Genomic DNA, 20,455 nt, shown 5'->3' with positions numbered 1-20,455 from the left:
AAATTTAAATACTCTTTCAATAAAAGAAATGGATTCTGAATCCTTGAACTTCCCATGTGTTAATTTTGTCCAGATGGGAAATAAAATATTCTGTTTTTTAAAATCATTGTCTCTCCCATCTTCTCCAGTCCTCCAAAACCTAGCTGGGCTTTCTGATGTATTTGATGCCAGAAATCATTGTCTTTTATTCCCATTCTCTTGCAATCTTTGTACTTTTGTCTTCAAATTTGGTAAAAACTAGAATTAAACTCAAAGAGATTGAACTAAGCCATCAGCACCCCTAAATATGGCACTGTCTGGATATGGGTTCATTCTGCAGGGTTTTTTCCTAAGTATGAAATCCAAATTTAATTCCAGAGAAGAGTAAAAATATTATATGCTTCCAGAGGCAAATGAAGAATGAGGCAAGTAAATGAGGGAAATCTAAAAGTGATGGAATGACCATAAGTACAAAAAAGGGTAAATTCTCACGAACACGTTCTTTTGGAATAATTCATAAAATGGAAAACAAAACCAAGATGCTTGATGTTGCAGAGTGTAACACTAGAATTTACGGATGAAAAGGTGAAATGTCAACAAAATGAAGGAAAAAATAAACAGAACTAGGTGATCTAAAAAGAGTTTAGATTTAGTCAGCTTCTGAGAGTGGTAAATATTCATCATTGAATGTGAATATTGAAGGAAATTGAAGTATTTGAAACACAATATTGAGGCTCATTTGGCTAGGGAAGTTTTGACCAAGGCCTCTCCTGAGGATAGTAGAAGGACAGACCAGGGAAAGGTCCTATCAGCTCCCTTGACTCCACTTACTATCTGATGGTATGTTTCCTGGGTTCCCCAACTTCAACTGAGCTCATTGAGGCTCCTGGTACCTGATTCATCAGACCCATGTGACCAGCTTTGGGGCTATGTGAGGTTTCATCCTCTATGATTTTTGGTAAAGGAGGATGGAGGAACAAAAGGTGGATGGTGATGAAAGAATAGAGAGTAGGTGTAATGAAAGTTCTTGGGAGTCAGGGCGGGGGTGATCAGTACCATAGCTAAAACATTCTACCTGCTGAGAGATGCTACTAGTACTAATTGTTCTTGTTATACAACAATAATAGCTATCCTTTGTTTGAGAGTCTATGATGTACCTGGTTGTTTTCATAAATTATCTCCAATATCAGCGCCTCTCTGAAGAAAGGCTTATTACCCCCATTTTATGCATAACGAAACTCTTGTTCAGAGAGGGCAAGTAACTTGTCCAGAGTCACATTACAGGTAGCTGGAGAGTCTGTCTCATTCCAAGACAGTGATGTAAAGCAGAGCTGCTTACATTTTGGTAACTACAGACTCATAAATTAGGTCTTTCCCTATTGCCTTCTCAGCAGTTTATAACCTTGGACATGAAACTTTCATAATCAGGGAGGAATGACTGGCGTCTGCAGACGTAGGTGTCCTTGGTGAGCTGGGCATGGCTCCACGTGAACAACAGCCTGGCTAGGAATGTCAGAACAGCATGAGTCCTCCTGCCCCGAGTGCTGCCACTTGCTGCTGTTTCTGTAGCATCAGCGTTTGCCCACCTCTGGGGCTTGACGTGCAACCGAAAGTCAAAGTTCAGGAAAACAAAGCTAAGGATTTACCGCACCTTAGAGAAACAGCAACTCTTGACCAACACACACTGCTTGCAGGGCTTTTGTTTTTATTTTTACTTTTTTTTTTTTTTAAGTCTCCTAACACAATAAAATGTTCAAAATTGAGTATTATTTGTGGAAACAGCATTGGACTTGGAGGCTGTGAAACACTGGGAAATTCTTCAACATTGGTCCACAGTTTCCCCATCTGTAAAATGAACTAGGAATGCCTCCATCAGAAATGTATTATGAAGCATGAATGAAATAATATTTGAGTGGTGTTTTGTTCAGAATAGGTTTTCATTAAATAGCTAGATCTGAATGCATAACTCTGGTTTAGAGGCCTTTGATTGTAGGATCTTTTAATAGGCAACATGACAACAATACTATTCATGATCGTTACAGTCAATACTTCTAACAATGGCCTTGCTTATTCTCTACTGCCTGCCCAACTCTAGATATTTCTTCTGGTTTGAGTGTGATATCTATAAAAGTCAATCCACAGGCCATGAGATAAATGTGTTATTAATGCACAGCATGAGGTCTGAGTCATAAGCAAACTTGTATGTTTAATAGTACAGAGTTTTAATTCTGCAAGATGAAAAGAGTTCTGAAGATTGGTTGCCCAACAATGTGAATACACTTAATGCTACTAATCTGAACACTTAAAAATGGCTAAGATGGTAAATTTTGCGTTGTGTGTGTTGTACCAGAATTTGCTGAAAGTAGGGAGGCTGTGTTTCTTGTGTACCATTGCAAGGCACTACAGCCTGGATGCCTGTGAAATTCCAAATGAACAATGATAGAAGAGCTTTCAGAACCTAGTATAGTTTTAGAAGAAAGAAGTGTTCATACTCTACTTATTATTTTTTTCAAAGTTCTCTGGGATGAGAATTATAAGCCAGTCACTCTAGACTTTTCTGAGATTGATACTAATATACACCCATATTGATACTCATATATCTACTGATTCATTTATTCCACAAACGTTGATTGGGTGTCTAATGTATTCTAGGCATGGGGCTGGATAATGAGGAAACATTGGTAAGACATTACTACCCCAGACCCCCGTAGGTCTTACAGTCTGACAGATTGAATCAATTGACTTGGCCTTGTAAAAATTCTCAAATATTTGGGTTTTTCATAGGACTTTTCTTTCATGTTACTTCACACAGTCATCCATGAATGCTGCAACAACAACAGCAGCAACAACAACAACAACAATCTCTGGGTGTTTTTATATACATTTTTGTATTTGGTTTGATTTGATTTGGTTTGATTCTCAACTTCAATCTTCTCTTCCTTTTAGAATGCAAATTTCTTGAGAATAGGCCAGTATTATTCACCTCATATCCTCTAAAAAGTCTCCATAGCTAACAAAATGCCTTATACACATAACAGCAAAACACTTTTAAGAACCATGCTGAGAAAACATAGCTCTATCTCTAGACCAAAGTAATAACTACTGATTTTGGGGTCCTGAAACTATTCCAACCACCAAAGCAGATTGCAATATGATCAGGAAATATCTGTACCACAGTTTGGAAAATATATTTTAAAATGCCAACCGCGATCCTTCCTGTTGCATTGTGTAATGCGGTCTCTTTTTATGAAAGTTATTTCTCTATACTATTGCTAATTCTGCAGTAAGTGTAACAGTTGTCCAGGAGCAACTGCAGCAGATATGAGAATAAAAGAGTCATGGGTCCCATTTCATTTCCTTGTGGCAATTTTTTTAGATGCTCTTCATCACTAAGAAATTTGAACTCTGTGTATTCTAGGAACACTAGAGTGCCTTGTGTATTCAAGTATCCAGGGTAAGTAAATTCAAGAGCATCCAAATTCTGGGGCTTAAAAATACCCCTTTGAGAATAAAGAGTAAAGCTAATGCTTGAAGTATGTTGAAGAACTGGAGTATTTCCTTGTCTGAGGAAATTTGGATGTGCAGTTTGGATGTTGCAGAGGCAGAATGAACAGGAAATAATTTCACACTCAGTGACGAGGATTTAGCTGCCAGGAAAGAGTTACACAGTGGTCTGAAGTGTCCACCAACCCCCCCATTTCCCTATATTTCTTTGAATTGGGTTGTTAACTGCCTTGTCAGTGTTTTCTGTTTGCCTTTTGCTCAATCATCTCAAAGTTCAGTTTTTCCCTATCTAATCAGGTTGTCAATTACCTAGGTCATTTATGACCTCCAACACAGTATTTATTTCACTCTTCCTTATAACAACTTTTCACAAACTATTTCATAAAATTTTCATAAAACTCTTTGGCATTAAGGTGAGATGGCCTTGTGCCAGGGAGGAAAAACCTCTAGATAAGGAGGCATGAGGTGTCTGGGTGCTGCGTCCGGTTCTGCTGTTGACTGGCCATGGGGCTGAATGGAGTCAGCTTCTCCCAGCCTCCCTTCTCTAATGTGTAAAGTGGCCTGATAATGCCACTACTGCCTAATTTTACTGTGTTGCTGCAATGGTCAAATGATATCATCTAAATGAGTGCTCTGAAAACTATGAAGACCTACATAAGTGTAAAACATTATAAAGCGAGGATTACACAGTTGATGCCTGTGTGTGCACATATGCATGCATGCACACATGCACATACTCATGCATACACAAGTTTGAGAATCAGAAAACAAGGTTTTAGCCCTAGTTTTGCCTTGATGACATTGCCCACTGGAGCATATTCCCATTAGTTGAGCACGTACTGTTAGGGAGACTTTTCTGGGCTCGAGAATGTGTCATTTAATCTTCACTACCTCAGCAGGGTAGGCATTGGTTTGGAAAGGAGGGAGATGATCTGATATTTTCCCCAAGGTCTCACCATTAGTAAGCAGCAGGGTAGGGACTGAAACACAGATCTATGACTCTTAAGCCACCCAGGGCTTTGAACTCTTATCTATACAGCAAAACAGGGGTCTCTTCTAGCTATGATATTCTATAGTCTTTGCTGTTTTTGAGATATATGGTTACTCTAGAAAAAAGAAAATAATTTTAAACAGTAATATAATAAACTTAGATTAGAAGATAAAATGTTTTCAGGCCGGGTGCTGTGGCTCACTCCTGTAATCCTAGCACTCTGGGAGGCCAAGGTGGGTGGATCAGCCTGGCCAATATAGTGAAACCCCATCTCTATTAAAAATGCAAAAATTAGCTGGGTGTGGTAGTGCACACCTGTAGTTCCAGCTTCTCGGAAGTCTGAGGCAGGAGAATCGCTTGAACCCAGGAGGCAGAAGTTGCAGTGAGCAGAGATAGGCCACTGCACTCCAGCTTGGGTGACAGAATGAGACTGCGTCTAAAAAATAATAATAAGAAAATAAATAAATAAATAATAAGAAATGTTTTCTGTTGAGAAGTGCTGTTTGTATGGATTATTTTTTGACTTTTAGAAATCTTCACAATGCTGGCATGTACGGAAGAAATCCTGCCTCTTTTTCCCCAGCTATTTGGATTTCCTGCATCACAGTTCAGCATGCTTTAGGAATGAAGAATGCCAGCCTGACCAAATCCAGAACTACACTTTCCTGGAGAGCTGGCTAAAAGTCCCAGACTGGCAAGGGGCAAGCAGCCAGTAGCGTGTGCAGGTGGCAGGCCAGTCAGTGGCCACCTCAGTGCCACCTGCTCTTACACAAAGTGAAGAATGGAGCCACTCCACTTCCCAGGTTATTAATCCAGTCACCTGTAAATTCAACTCTCTGCCCTTCAAAAGGTCCAGCTCTAAACCTTCTTGGAGCGTCAATATAATTTAGTTATTAAGAATGTGGACTTTGAAGTCAGATCAAACTTGTTTCAAATTCCAGCCCAGAGCTTTCAGGCTGGGTTACTTTGGAAAAGTTCTCTAACCTTTTTGAACCTCAGTTTCCTCCTCAGCAAAAAAATAATAATAAAACCCTACAACACTGCTGGAAGATTGGGTTGAATAATGAATCAAAGCATTAAGCATATGCCTAGCAAAGGTAAGTACCATATAAATAACAGGTCCTGTGATGATCACTGTCACTATGCCTTTCTCCTTTCCACATTCTCCACATCCCTTTCTCCCTCTCTGTCACTAAGGAGAAGTCCTTTCAAAAGTTTTGCTCCCACAGTATTCAATCTCATTATCTCCTGTGTCCTTCATCTGGAATCTCCCCATCTCACTTCCACCCTCAAAAGATTTCTCCATTTATTATGTAGAAAATGAAGCTGGACCCTGAGTTCATCTCAGAGGTTGTATACCCGCATCCAAGAAGAGTACCCCTGTAGAAGACAGTGGGGAGCTATAAATAAAGACTTCCTCCCCTGTTACATCAACCAAAGGTGGGTATAACTTACACTCAGAAAAGATGGAGAGAAGCAGAAGCAGGTTTGAGGAAAATAGAGAAAATGGCAATATTATTTGTGGAAAGTGTAAAAAGGAATGAGGGAGGGAAGATGAACAAAGAGATAAGGCCTTACACCCATGTTTCCTGAGTTAGAAGCAGATTGGGCAGCTGGAAGACCCAACCTGCCAGGCATGCAGACAGCTGACCTCGTTAGCACCCCTCCACCACATCATTCAAGGTGCGTGGCTGGCCTGCACCAGAGCATGCCTGTCCTCTGTGGCACAGCTGACTCTTAGGCATGCTAGATCCCCCACTGGGGTGCCAGATGGAGGTGTAAATAAGAGGCTGGAACAAGTTATCTCTGTGGCAAGGAGCCCAGGAAAATTCGTCCAATTGCTGGCACTCCAGCAGGAGGCTGCATGCCGAGTGATCATGACCAGGCAGCAGATGTCCTGGCTTCCTTGGAGGGGAGAAAAGGAGGGTATTCATGCTCTTTCAATTTATTTCCTACCCCAGTCCCAGGGCAGGCCTGCCCTTTTTGCCACTCCTTTTAATGGCTCTTCTTTGGGTCATTTGCCAAGTGAGAACAGAGACCTTCTGATCCTAGGAAGGAATGGAAAAACTGTCAGTTAAAAAATGGGAAGAAAGGAAAGGCAGTCATTTATTAAAAAATAATTATGTTTTTTTACCATATGACCCAGGAATTCCACTCCTGGGTATCTACCAAAGAGAAATAAAAACATACATCCACGTAAACACACACCCTAGTATTCATAGCAGTATCATCCATAACAGCCCAAAAGTGGAAACAACCCAAATGCTCATCAACTGGCAAATGGATAAACAAAATGTGATATATCCATACCATGGAACATTATTAAGTCATAAAGAGGAATGATGCACTGATACAAGATACAACATGGATGAACCTTGAACACATTATGCTAAATGAGAAGAGCCAGGCACAAAAACTCACATATTGCATGATTCCATTTATATACAATATCTAAAATATACAAATCCACAGAGACAAGAAATATATTAGTATTGCCTAGATCAGTTAGGGCAGAGGAAATGGGGAGTAACCGCTAATGTACCCTGGGTTTCTTTTGGAATGACATTTTTCTAAAATTAGATAGTGGAGATGCTTGCTCAACTTTGTAAATCTGCTGAAGACCATTGGATTTCGCGCTTTAAATAGATTAATTTTATGATATGGCAATTATGTCTCATACAGCTGTTAAATAAATAAGTGAAAATACAATAATTATATCCTGGGATGTTGTAGTCAGAGGAAACAAGCAGCTACATCTTGCTCACAGTGTGTGAAGCTGAATTTGCCAGTCATTTCTCCAGTGCCCTCTTCCCTCCAACCCCAAAGGCATGGTCTCTAACATCTTCTTTCTCAAGATGCATGTACTCCCTTATCCATCCTGGACCTAGGAGGGAAGCTGCATATAGAGATTCTGCAAAAGTGAGGGTCCCTTTTGACTCAGGTGTAATAGGGAAGAGAAGGCAGGATCACACACTGGTATGCATAGCTCAGATCTCAGCTGGGTTCTCCTTGCCTTTTTAGATCCAGAAAGGGCTGGCTCCAATCTTCATTCTACAACTTCCAGAAGTTCAATGCCTTCCCCTAATTTGGGGGAACTTCCCAAGGGAGTTATGATATTAAAGTCACTTAGGCTCAGAGCTTCTCATTTCACTGACTCAGTTCAGTCAAGTACCTGGCTCATCACAGCAGACCCTTGTACCAGCCCTGCCAGTGCCATAATGGGAAACTTGGCTAACTTTATTTGATTTCCGTAAAACCCCAAAACAAACAAACAAATTTCACTTTCGATAAGCCTTTATATAGACATAACTGAAAGTTTACAAAGAGAAATGGGAATTACATGGTGGCAATAGATCCATTTAAAATTGAGCCTTAATCTTGTCAACTGATCACAGGAAGAGAAAAAGAAGAAATAAAATAAATAAAATTGAGCATTAGTCATCCTTATTTGTAGAAGTCCTTTGAAATACCCCACCACGTATGAGACACCATGTATGGTGTGTTTCATTCACTGCTTCAAACTCTGCTTCTCTTCTCTCCTTTCTCATCTCTCCTCCTCACCTATTTCACTTGGAGATCTGAGTTACTTTTTCTCCCCTGGGCAGCAGTCTTCGACTCATCTTTAAACTTTATATTTCCAAACAGATCAATGTACTGGCCTATTGGACAGGGCTATCTGCTCTGCTAGCAACAAGTTGGCTCACAAAAACCGTTTTCTTCCTTTAACACGTTCCATATTCCTTAAAAGGCACTTTTGGTATTGCATCACAATTTTAGTTTCTCTTTTAAGTATATTCCAAGGTTGTGTTGTGAGGCCACAGGAGAGGCAAAAGGGAGTGCTATAAATGAGTTCAGAGAAAAGGCAGTCTCTTTTCCTCTGAGACTGCAGGAAAGAATCAAAATAAGGAAACTGCAAACAGGTTGGGAATGTGTAGAGTGTTTCTGCTCCGAGATAGAACTCACAGGTGTGTTTGTTTGTAAGAAATGGAGGATGGAGTTGGATGCTGAGCTGTGATGAGGAGCAGTCCTTCTATGTATCTGTTTTCTCCCCTGCCCCTTTGCTCTGTTACTGTGGGGGTGAAATAGACAAGAAAACACCAGAGAAGAATTAACAAAGGACAAATGTTCCTTTATACCCAGATGATGCAATTTCATTTTCTTGAGCTAGACAAAACCAGAACAGACACTGGCCTTGTTAGCTAATCATTGCCAGGAAGAAAGGCGAGGGAAGATACAGGTGATTTAGAACCTGAAGCTATTTTTTAAATAGACATCCACCCTCTTTAAACTGGGTTGTAAAACTTAAAGCCCACACAAGAAAAGACACTTACACATTTGCTTGCTAAAACCAAGAATAACATTGATTAAAATTAGGTATGTATCAATGTTTTTATCATAGGCATGTAGGAAATCTAGCCAAGACTAGAGCTTCTTGGTTAGTATTATACAGACAATAAATATCTGGTGTTTTAGGCACTCATTTGAAATAAAGTAAAGACAATTTTTGAAATGAAGTAAACTTGTATCGGCTTCCACATGTGTGTGGTTGTCTGCTGAGTAGAAGCTGAGTGGTCTGGCTCGTTAACTGTCATCAGACCAATGCTAGGGGAGAGTCTGAGCTTCACATTCAAGAAAGCTTTGTGTTCATCTGTTTGGGTTGTGTATTAGTCTGTTCTCACGCTGATAATAAAGACAGACCCAAGACTGGGTAATTTATAAAGAAAAGAGGTTTAATTGACTTAGAGTTCAGCATGGCTGAGGAGGCCTCAGGAAACTTACAATCATGGCAGAAGGAAGAGCAAACACGTCCTTCTTCACATGGCGGCAGCAAGGACAAGTGCCAAGCATAAGGGAGAAAAGCCCCTTATAAAACCATCAGATCTCATGGGAATGCACTCACTATCATGAGAACAGCAGCATGGGGGTAACTGCCATCTATTACCTCCCACCAAGTCCTTCCCATGACACGTGGGGATTATGGGAACTACAGTTCAAGATGAGATTTGGGTGGGAACACAGCTAAAAGGAATTGCCACAAATGAATATCTGAGACTGGGTAATTTATAAAGAAAAGTGGTTTATTTCAGCTGACGGTTCTGCAGGCTGTACAAGCATGGCACCAACATCAGCTTAGCTTCTGGTGAAGGCCTCAGGAAGCTTTTTAAGTCATAATAGAAGGCAAAGGGGGAGCCAGCATATCACATGTCAAGAGGGAGCAAGAGAGAACAGGGGGAGGTCCCAGACTGAAATAACCAGATCTTGAGGGAACTAACCAAGTGAGAACTCACTCATTACCAGGGAGTGGTGCTAAGCGATTCATGAGGGATCTACCCCATGATTTAATATGTCCCACCTGGCCCCACCTTCAGCATCACAGATCACATTTCAACATGAAATTTGGAGGGGTCACACATCCAAATCATATGAGGCCTAAAATTCATTTTGGATGTTATCACCAAATGAGTTTTACATACAGTTATTGCTTTATGTATGGATTTAAAGCATTACTTTACTAAATGTATAAATCCAATTTATACCACAAGTTTCGGTAACTCTGGTTTTGCCATTTCTTCGCTTTTATTATATTTGTTGGAAACTTAGAAGTATGGAAGTAGCCTGTGTGTCCCTTGGCCTTCAAAACTACCTGTCTTTCACCTATCTTGATTGTTTATATACATATGTATCTTAATCACACATATATATAGGTATATACACATGTATCTTTATTCCACAGCAAAGGATTATAAACTTGGCCTCCAGTTCGCTAATGATTTAGCAAACAATCACTGCAAACAAATATTAGGGGAGGATTGCTTGAAGAAGATGCAGTCCATCTAGTTTGAATGATCTCAGAGGTATCAAGAATGAGAACCTTGTATACTTGTGCCTACACTTTTCCTACTGGAATAATTTTGGAGGAACAGCTATTGTCCAATAATCTCTTTATAGGCTATGCTCTTTATGAAGTGCTCAGAGATCCCCATCTGATTGGAAAATTAGGAATAGTTGTGCTATTCTTAACACTGTTTTATTGATTGTAGCTTTATGATGCATTTAGACATCTGAAAGAATAGATTCCTCACAATCTCCTTCCAACATTTATTGCTCTCACTACCTCTTAACTTTCTAAACACAGTTCAGAATGATTTCATGAAGTTCCCAATTTGATATTTTGATTGAAATTATGCTAAACTTATAAACAAATTAGGAAATACTTGATATGTTAGTGAAACTTACCATCAAGAAAAATAATATGCTTCTCTATTCACATCTTAATTTTTATAATTCACTAAATGTTTGTAGTTCTTTTGACAACTGGCCCTGTGCACGTCTTAAGTTTGTTTTAAGAAGATTTCTGTTATATTAAATTGGACATTTTCTTATTATATTTTTAATCTATTAATGCTGTTGGAAAATCTGTTTTTTTTTTTTTTATTATTATTATTATAGGAAAGCTTGAGCCTAGAAGTTTGAGACAAATCTGGGCAACGTGATGAAACCCTGTCTCTACTGAAAATGCAAAAATTAGCCAGGCGTGGTGGCACATGCCTGTAGCCCCACCTACTCGGAGGCTGAGGCAGGGAGGAGCCTGGGAGGTGTGGCTGCAGTGAGCTGGGCTCACACCACTGCACTCCAATCTAGGCAATGCAGTGAGACTGTCTCAAAACAAACAAACAGAGAGAGAAAGAAGAAAGAACAAAAAAAGAAAGAAAGAAAAAAGAGAGGAAGGAAGGAAGGAAGGAGAGAGGAAGGGAGAGAAAGAAAGGGCAAGCAAAGAAGAAAGAGAAAAAAAGAAAGGAAGTAAGGAAGGGAAGAGAGAGAGAAAGAAAGAAAGAAAAAAGAAAGAAAGAAAGAAAGAGAAAGAAAGAAAGGAAGGAGAAAGTTGAAAGAAAAAGTAAAACGGGAAGGAAGGAAGGAAAGAAAGAAAGAGAGAAGGAGGGAGGGAGGAAGGAAGGAAGGAAGGAAGGAAGGAAGGAAGGAAGGAAGGAAAAAAGAGAAAGCAAGCAAGCAAGAGAAAGAAGGAAAGAAAGAAGGAAAGAAAGAAAAAAAGAAAAGAAAAGAAAAAAGAAAGAAAGAAAAGAAAAGAAAGAAAGAGGAAAGAAAGGGGGCGGGCAGGCAGGCAGACGACTGACGATCTGAAAACATTAATAACAGCAGAACCGCTGCGGAGGCAGCTGCTCCGGCCGCTGCGAGGCAGCGGCGCGAGGCTCCTGCAGGAGGTGCTGGCGGTCCAGGTTGGAGGCTGGGACACCATCAGAGCCGGGTCGGGCATGCGGGGCGGAGGTGGGCTCTCTGTTTAGGGCTGGGGGTGCAGGGCTAGGGCAGGGACCCTATCTCGACCAAGTCTCTCTCGTGGGAAGAGGGCGGCCGCTGTGTCCGGCTGTCAGGAACAAGCGGCTGCGAAGGAGAAACAAAGCGCACAGAACCGAGAGCTCCACAGGGAGCGGACTGATCCTTTTCTAGTCCCCGACGCCCGCACTAAACCCGTCACAAGGCAGCGGTGTCCGGTGAGTTGCATCCTGGAGGCAGCGGGAGCCAACACTTGCTGCGCATCAGTGAGCAGAGTTACAGTTAAATCCTTGTGACCTTCCAAGAGCAAGCACAATTGTCCTGTGCAAATCCCAGGCGGATGTTCCAGAAAAGAGAAATAGCAACATAAAAACCATATGTCTCCAGGCAGCTTACTAAAAAGTATAGTTCATAAGTAACCATAATTCTGGGCAACAGCACAGTCTGCTGAACTAACCTTACAAGTACAATAAAATGTGTCACCTTAGTGTATTAAAGCAACATATTACCAGGCAAAGAATAAGTGCTCAGACATGTATAAGTATCACCAACGACAAACGGAAAATGCATCTTTATAAAAATCATTTCCAAAATCATCAAACAGCATAAAATATTTAGACATAAACCTAGCAAATAGGTAAGATCTCTATGGAGAAAATTAGACAACCATTTTAATTTTAAAACTTAAATATAATTTAAAAATGTAGTACCGTATTCACTCTAATCTCATTTCAAGTGCTTACTAGCCAGGTGTTGCTAGTGGTAAGAGTGTTGAACTGTGCAGTGTTAGACCTCTAAGGTTGTAGAAAACTAAGGAAGTTTTTTAGTTTGTTGCAGAGAAGTATGATATGTTTATCAATAAAACTTGCAAGCCTAAAAATATATTACATTTATATAAAGTTCTGTGAGGGATGTGGAACCGAATAATGTAAATGTTTTGAACTTTAACATGTAATTTTCTTTAATGGGTATTTAATCATTATCTTGTTTAAGATTCCATGATTTGTTCTTAAAAGGGTGACCATTGTTAAAACATACTGGATATGACATCCTTTGGAATTATTTACCTTTATAATGAAACATAGATACTCATTTAAAGTGCAAAAGTGTCTATAGTCTCTCAAAATTATTTTTGAAAAGAATGCAGGTTGCAGGTTTTTATTTTAATTTTTATTTTTTTTAGAGATGGAGGCTTTCTATGTTGCCCAGGTTGGAGTGCAGTGGCTATTCACGGATACATTAATTGTGCACTACGGCCCCAAACTCCTGGGCTCAGGAGTGATCCTGAGTGTTCCTCTTGCGTCAGGCTCTGGAGTAGCTAAGACTACAGGCTTGGGCCACCACTCCCAGCTTGAAGACTGCCGTCTTAAGGGTACTTAATAATTTTCTTTCAGTGGATATATATCTTAAATGTTTCCTCTGTCAAAAAGAAAAAAAAAGAACAGATGTTGAGTATTATCAAAGTCTTTGGGGCCATTACAAATAATTTTTTTGTTTTTTTACTGTTAATATTAAGATTTTGATATCATTAATTACTTTATATCATTTGTATCCTTGGAATATTACTTGATTATAAATCAATGTCCCATGGAATTCAGTCCTGCCATGAACACATGTAATCAGAAGTAATGAAAAAATAATTTAAAAGCATATTTGTGTTTCTCAAGGGACATTAACAAAGATCAGATTCACAAGCACAGTAACACTTCTTTATACCCACTTTTCTTTGATTTTTCACTCCATAAATACTCCAGAGTCTCTCACTATCTCACACCCTCCCTTTCCTCTCTTCCAAAGGTGTCCCAGACAAGTCTTTAGAACAGGTTAATTTCAGTACTCCTTCTTTGTGCCACACCACATCTCTTCTCCACAGGAGATGGAATCCAGCGCTAGTATTTCTGCTCACCAGCTGCACCAGGAGTCCTGAAAACAGCTGGAGGACATAGAAGCTCTATGCCTCCATTTGTCTGTAATTCTTTACAGAGAGAAGTTAAGATCCTCTAAGAAATGTGGTTGTTGTCTCACTTTGGCTGCTTTTCTCAAAAAATCCTCTTGGATAATTCCTTAAGAATAAAACCATCCATCTTTTTGTTGGACTGAAATTTCCTTGGCCATGCTGTATTATCATCTCTATATATTTATGTCATGTATATGGGATGATGTATATAATTATATATACATAGATATGCACACACACACACACACAGAGATATGGTTTGGCTGTGTCCCCACCCAAATCTCCTCTTGAATTCCCACATGTGGGAAGGACCTGGTGGGAGGTAATTGAATCACGGGGACAGGTGTTTCCCATGCTGTTCTCGTAGTAGTGAATAAGTCTCATGATATCTGATGGTTGTCTAAGGGGGAGTTTTCCTGCACAAGCTCTTTCTTTGCCTTCTGCCATCCATGTAAGATGTGACTTGCTTCTCCTTGCCTTCTGCCATGATTGTGAGGCCTCTCCAGCCACATGGAACTGTAAGTCCATTAAACCTCTTTCTTGTATAAATTACCCACTCTTGGGTGTGTCTTTATCAGCAGTGTGAAAATGGACTAATACAGCAAATTGATACCAGTAGAGTGGGATGCTGCTGAAAACATACCCAAAAATGTGAAAATGAGTTTGGAACTGGGTAACAGGCAGACATTGGAACACTTTGGAGGGCTCAGAAGAAGACAGGAAAATGTGGGAAAGTGTGGAACTCCCTAGAGACTTGTTGAATGGCTTTGACAAAAATGCTGGTAATGATATGGACAATGAAATCCAGGCTAAGTTGGTCTCAGATGGAGATGAAGAACTTTTTGAGTACTGGAGCAAAGGTGACTCTTGCTATGTTTTAGCAAAGCAACCGGCGGCATTTTGCCCCTGCCCTAGAGATTTGTGGAACTTTGAACTTGAGAGAGATAATTTAGGGTATCTGGCGGAAGAAATTTATAAGCAGCAAAGCATTCAAGAGGTGACTTGGGTAATGTTAAAGGCATTCAGTTTTAAAAGGGAAACAGAGCATAGAAGTTCAGAAAATTTGTAGCCTGATAATGTGATAGAAAAGAAAATCCCATTTTCTGAGGAGAAATTCAAGCCAGCTGCAGAAATTTGCATAAGTAAAGAGGAGCCAAATGTTAATCACCAAGACAAAGGGAAAATGTCTCCAGGGCATGTCAGAGGTCTTCACGGCAGCCCCTCCCATCACAGGTCGGGAGGCTTAGAAAGAAAAGACGGTTTCATGGGCTGGGTCCAGGGCCCTCCTGCCCTGTGCAGCCTAGGGACTTGGTACCCTGCATTCTAGCCACTCCATCCATGGTTAAAAGGGGCCAATGTACAGCTTGGGCTGTTGCCTCAGACTGTGGAAGCCACAAGCCTTGGCAGCTTCCGTGTGGTGTTGAGCCTGCAGGTGCACAGAAGTGAAGAATTGAGGTTTGGGAACCTCTGCCTAGATTTCAAAAGATGTATGGAAACGCCTGGATTCCCAGGCAGAAGTTTGCTGCAGGAGCGGGGCCCTCATGGAAAACCTCTGCTAGGGCAGTGCAGAAGGGAAATGTGGGGTCAGAGTCTCTACACAGAGTCCCTACTGGGGCACCACCTAGTGGAGCTGTGAGAAAGAGGGCCACCGTCCTCCAGACCCCAGAATGGTAGATCACACTGACAGCTTGCACAGTGTGCCTGGAAAAGCTGCAGACATTCAATACCAGCCCATGAAGGCAGCCAGGAGGGAGGCTGTACCCTGCAAAGCTACAGGGGCAAAGCTGCCCAACACCATGGGAACCCATCTCTTACATTAGTGTGACCCAGATGTGAGACATGATGTCAAAGGAGATCATTTTGGAACTTTAAGATTTGACTGACCTGCTGGATTTTGGACTTGCATGGGGCCTGTAGCCCCATTGTTTTGGCCAATTTGGAATGGCTGTATTTACCCAATGCCTGTACCCCCATTGTGTCTAGGAAGTAACTAACTTGGTTTTGATTTTACAGGCTCATAGGCAGAAGGGACTTACCTTGTTTCAGATGAGACTTTGAACTGTGGACTTTTGAGTTAATGCTGAAGTGAGTTAAGACTGTGGGACTGTTAGGAAGGCATGATTGGTTTTGAAATGTGAGGACCTGAGATTTGGGAGGGGCCATGGTGGAATGATATGGTTTGGCTGCATCCCCACCCAAGTCTCATCTTGAATTTCCATGTGTTGTGGGAGGGACCTGGTAGGAGGTAATTGAATCATGGGGGCAAGTCTTCCCTATGCTGTTCTTTACCTGTGCTGTTGCTGTTCTTATTCACTAAAGTCTCACAAGATCTGATGGTTTTAAAAAGGGGAATTTCTCTGCACAAGTTCTCTCTTCTCTTGTCTGCTGCCATGTGAGACGTCCTTTTACCTTCTGCCATAATTGTGAGGCCTCCCCAGCCATGTGGAAATATAAGTCCAATAATCTTCTTTCTTCTGTAAATTGCCCAGTTTGGGGTATGTCTTTATCAGCAGTGTGAAAATGGACTAATATACACACACACACACATACACACACACACACACATACAGTTTATGTCACTATTATACCTTATTGTAAATGAATAACTAGTCTTCTGGATCTATGTTTTTATCTTGTGATCCTGGTTAAGATGATTCACTTTGAGAAATGTATCTGTTCTGAGCCTATAAATAAAATCCAGCTTCTGATGCTGCAGGGCTATAGTTCAAACCATATGCCATGAGAAATTTACCCTGTGAGGCCTGTAGTCTTGTCCTTTTGATCCTTGGATAAACCCAGACACCACCCTCATAGTTGTAAAAGTGCCACTAAATTGCATTATATGTAGGGTTTTGCATTCTGCTTTTTCGTGTTGCATTACATCTTGAGCATTTTCCTATGACATAATCACAGGAAAACCGTCTCTGAGAATGTAATTTTTAATAGGTCTGTAATATTCTAAGATATAGATATGCCTTTATTTATTTGACTGGTAGTGTGACAAGTCCCCCTCCAGGTTACTTGAGGGTATGTCTGCTGCCTGAACCCTGAAGGCTGGGCAGTGACTCACAGTCATGATGCTCAGCAGAGAACCAAACAAGTGTCCCTGAAAACCCAAATATCCTGGAGAGTATCTGAGAACCTACCAAGAAAAACAGTCTCATTGCTCAAACACAGCAGGTACAGAGCCAGAAATTAGCTTAAAAGCAGTTCAGAGATGGGAGGTGGTGCGGATCTCTAGAGCTGTCCTGCCACCATCCAGGAGTGCCCTGTGCATAAGTCCTAATAAACTCAGCTACTCGTTAAGCTGGACTTGTTCAAGTCATTCTTTGGTGTCTTCCTTCCTTCTCAGTTTAGAGGGGACATTAAAGTCCCAAGTTTTTCTTGTAACAAACTTCTGTTATTGGAAGTCTGCTTATTTCTAATTGTTTGCTGTTATTATACATAAAGATGCAATGAATAACCTTATAGGTAAAACTTTTTATACACCTCTGCTTTTCTCATTCATACACTTCAAAGACTAGAAATATTAGATCAAATTGAATTAATTCTGTGGCCAACTGCAAATTGTTCCCCAGTATCCATTTTCCCCTTCTAAAGTAGTAGAGTTTTAGCTGGGTCTATAGCTACATCGTTAATAATATTTCTATATAGTCAGCCTGGCAACTAGATGTCCCTGTGTGACTGAAGTCTGGTTAGTGAGATGTGAATGTAATGATGTGGGCCCATTAAAGAATTATGCTTTGCCAGGCACGGTGGCTCATGCCTGTAATCCCAGCACTTTGGGAGGCCGAGGTGGGAGAATCACGAGGTCAGGAGTTCAAGACCAGCCTAACCAACACGGTGAAACCCCATCTCTACTAAAAATACAAAAATTAGTCCGGTGTGATGGTGCGCACCTATAACCAGCTACTCAGGAGGCTAAGGCAGGAGAATCACTTGAACCCAGGAGGTGAGGTTGCAGTGAGCAGAGATCGTGCCACTGCACTCCAGCCTGGGTGACAGAGCGAGACTCTGTCTCAAAAAACAAAAACAAACAAACAAACAGAAAGAATTATGCTTCAATTGCCCGTCATTGTTGTTTTTTCCCCAGCCCTTTACTGGTGAGAAGATAGCAAAAGCTGAAGCAGACACAGAACCCACAAGTGGAAAATATAGCAGGGCTGGCTACATAATTTGTGGGGCTCAGTGCAAAATGGAAATATAAGCCCTCTTGTTCAAAAAAGAGGGGGAAGTGCCATTAAAGGTAATAAAATACAAAGTTTATCTTCCAAGCTCTTTTCATTTCTTACCAGATTTTCATTACTTTTTAATGTCGTTTTAAGTAAAGAAAACTAAAAGTTTGAATCAGTATAAATTTTCATTTTTATATTGTGCCACACCCATTTTAAATGCAGATATAAGAACATTTAACTCATGTAGAATCACAAAAATCACAATTTGTATTTTGTGGTTCATACATGAATATGTAGTTCATTCTTACCAGAAGAATAGGAACAATGCACACACAAAAAAATCAACTGTTTCTATTTCACTGCTTGATAAAATATATTCTATCAACATTCTCTGTCTTCCATCTACTGATGAGTAAGGAAGGACTGACAGGAAAAGGAACTACAGGTTACCCTATTGTTCCCTTTCTGTGTCATCATTTTCAAAGAAGTGGCTGGCTGATACAGGCAAGTAGCACAAGTAATAAAGGATGTGATGGGGTTTCTTGGCTGTTCATGTTTTTTACAATGCCATTGCTTTCTTTCTGGAACAGAAGCAAGTCTAGTTTGAATGGAAAGCTTGGCCTTTTGGGATCTGTCATACTCTCTCCCAGACCCTTCTTTAGTCATAGACATAACACACTTAACTTGTACTCACTTGGAGTCTCCCTAAATTCCCATGCATCGTGGATCCACTGGGATTCTGTGGTCAGAGAGCATTGCCATTACTCCATTCAAATATGGTGGCATGACATGATATACCTACTGTGAATGACAGGTGTCATACAAAAGAAGGACAGATACACCTACTGTGTATTCCTCTGTTTATGTTCATGCTTCATTGTCCCATTGGATTTGACTTACAAAATACAAATTCAAAGATGAAATTATGAAGAATTTCAAGATGGCAGCAGCAGAGCATCAAGCTACACATCGGACTCTTCTGATTGTAGGGCTCTGTGTGACTGCACAAGAGAAACCCTCATAAAGTCAGCTCTGGATGGCGGAAGCCCTGGACTGCCTGTCTACTGGATGTTAAATGAGATTGAAATAAATTTTGACCTAGTTTAAGCTGTGGTATTTTGGGGTCCCTTTTATATACTTTGTATCCTGACTAACGAAAACACTTTTAGTTCTCAAAACGTACTGCCAATTGTATAACAAAGAGAGTATGTCCCCATGTTTAGTTAACACCCCCATGAGCAGTATATGACCACGAATGTTTCCCTCTGCTCTTGCTATTGTCTCCATTTTGATATTTCAACAGCACGTCCAATTCAAAATGCCCCAAACCAAACTCATCTCCCCTCTAATATGAAACACAGACACAAACCCAACTAATATTTATTTAGCTTTTAACATGTACCTAGCATTTTGCAGGCTTATTTCATTTATTAGGTATCATCATTCATTGTGGCCATTTTCCAGATGAGGAAATGGAAGCTTATGCAACTTACTGAAGGTAATACTGAAATGAGATATGATTTCAGTATTTATAGCTCCAAAGCCTATGAGCATAATCACTTCTCTCTCCTTTTCTATGATGGCAAGATAATTCCTAAAACAATGCTGGTGTGATTCGGAAAAGAAATGTTTTTCTTTACATGTTGCAGTAAATCGATGTCTACAATAAATTCAGAATTCTAGTATCCTGTCAGATCACTCTGTTCCTATCATTTCTACCATTGCCAACACATCCTGAAAACTAGTGTGTTCACCTGGGAGAGTTTGCTCAGGGAAGCAGAGGGTTTTTTTAATCCCCCTAGTGACCTCTTGTGGATGATGAATACCCTGCTGAGACCCTGCCTCTGGAATATGTACCTGGTGTCCTGGTGTGCTGCTGCTGCTGCTGCTTCTTTTTTTTTTTTTTTTTTTTTTATATACTTTAAGTTCTAGGGTACATGTGCACAACGTGCAGGTTTGTTACGTATGTATACTTGTGCCATGTTGGTGTGCTGCACCCATCAACTCATCATTTACATCAGGTATAAATCCCAATGCCATCCCTCCCCCCTTCCCCCTCCCCATAATAGGTCCCGGTGTGTGATGTTCCCCTTCCAGAGTCCAAGTGATCTCATTGTTCAATTCCCACCTATGAGTGAGAACATGTGGTGTTTGGTTTTCTGTTCTTGCGATAGTTTGCTGAGAATGATGGTTTCCAGCTGCATCCATGTCCCTACAAAGGACACAGACTCATCCTTTTTTATGGTGTTCTGCTTCTTGTTCACCCCTCCCTCGGCTACAGAAAAAGGGCTCCAAGGGGTTTCAAACAAAGGGCATAATTCTAATATGTGTCCAAAATAAGCCCAGAAAATATGTAAGAGAGTTGGGTTTTCTGTTTCCTGGACTTGCCTTTCATATCTTTTTTTTTTTTTCTTCCTTGCATCCTCTCTCATTTTTCTTAATTTATTGGTGAGGAGAAAAATGTAATAACCTGTAAATCAGATTAGATAAATAATGATGCTATAACAAGCCTGGTGGCTTAATAGTATACACAAAGGGTGTTTACTGAAGTAGTGATTT

Source organism: Piliocolobus tephrosceles, chromosome 14, assembly GCF_002776525.5.
Source record: "Piliocolobus tephrosceles isolate RC106 chromosome 14, ASM277652v3, whole genome shotgun sequence".
NCBI lineage: Eukaryota > Metazoa > Chordata > Mammalia > Primates > Cercopithecidae > Piliocolobus > Piliocolobus tephrosceles.
This window is presented reverse-complemented; position numbering follows the sequence as displayed.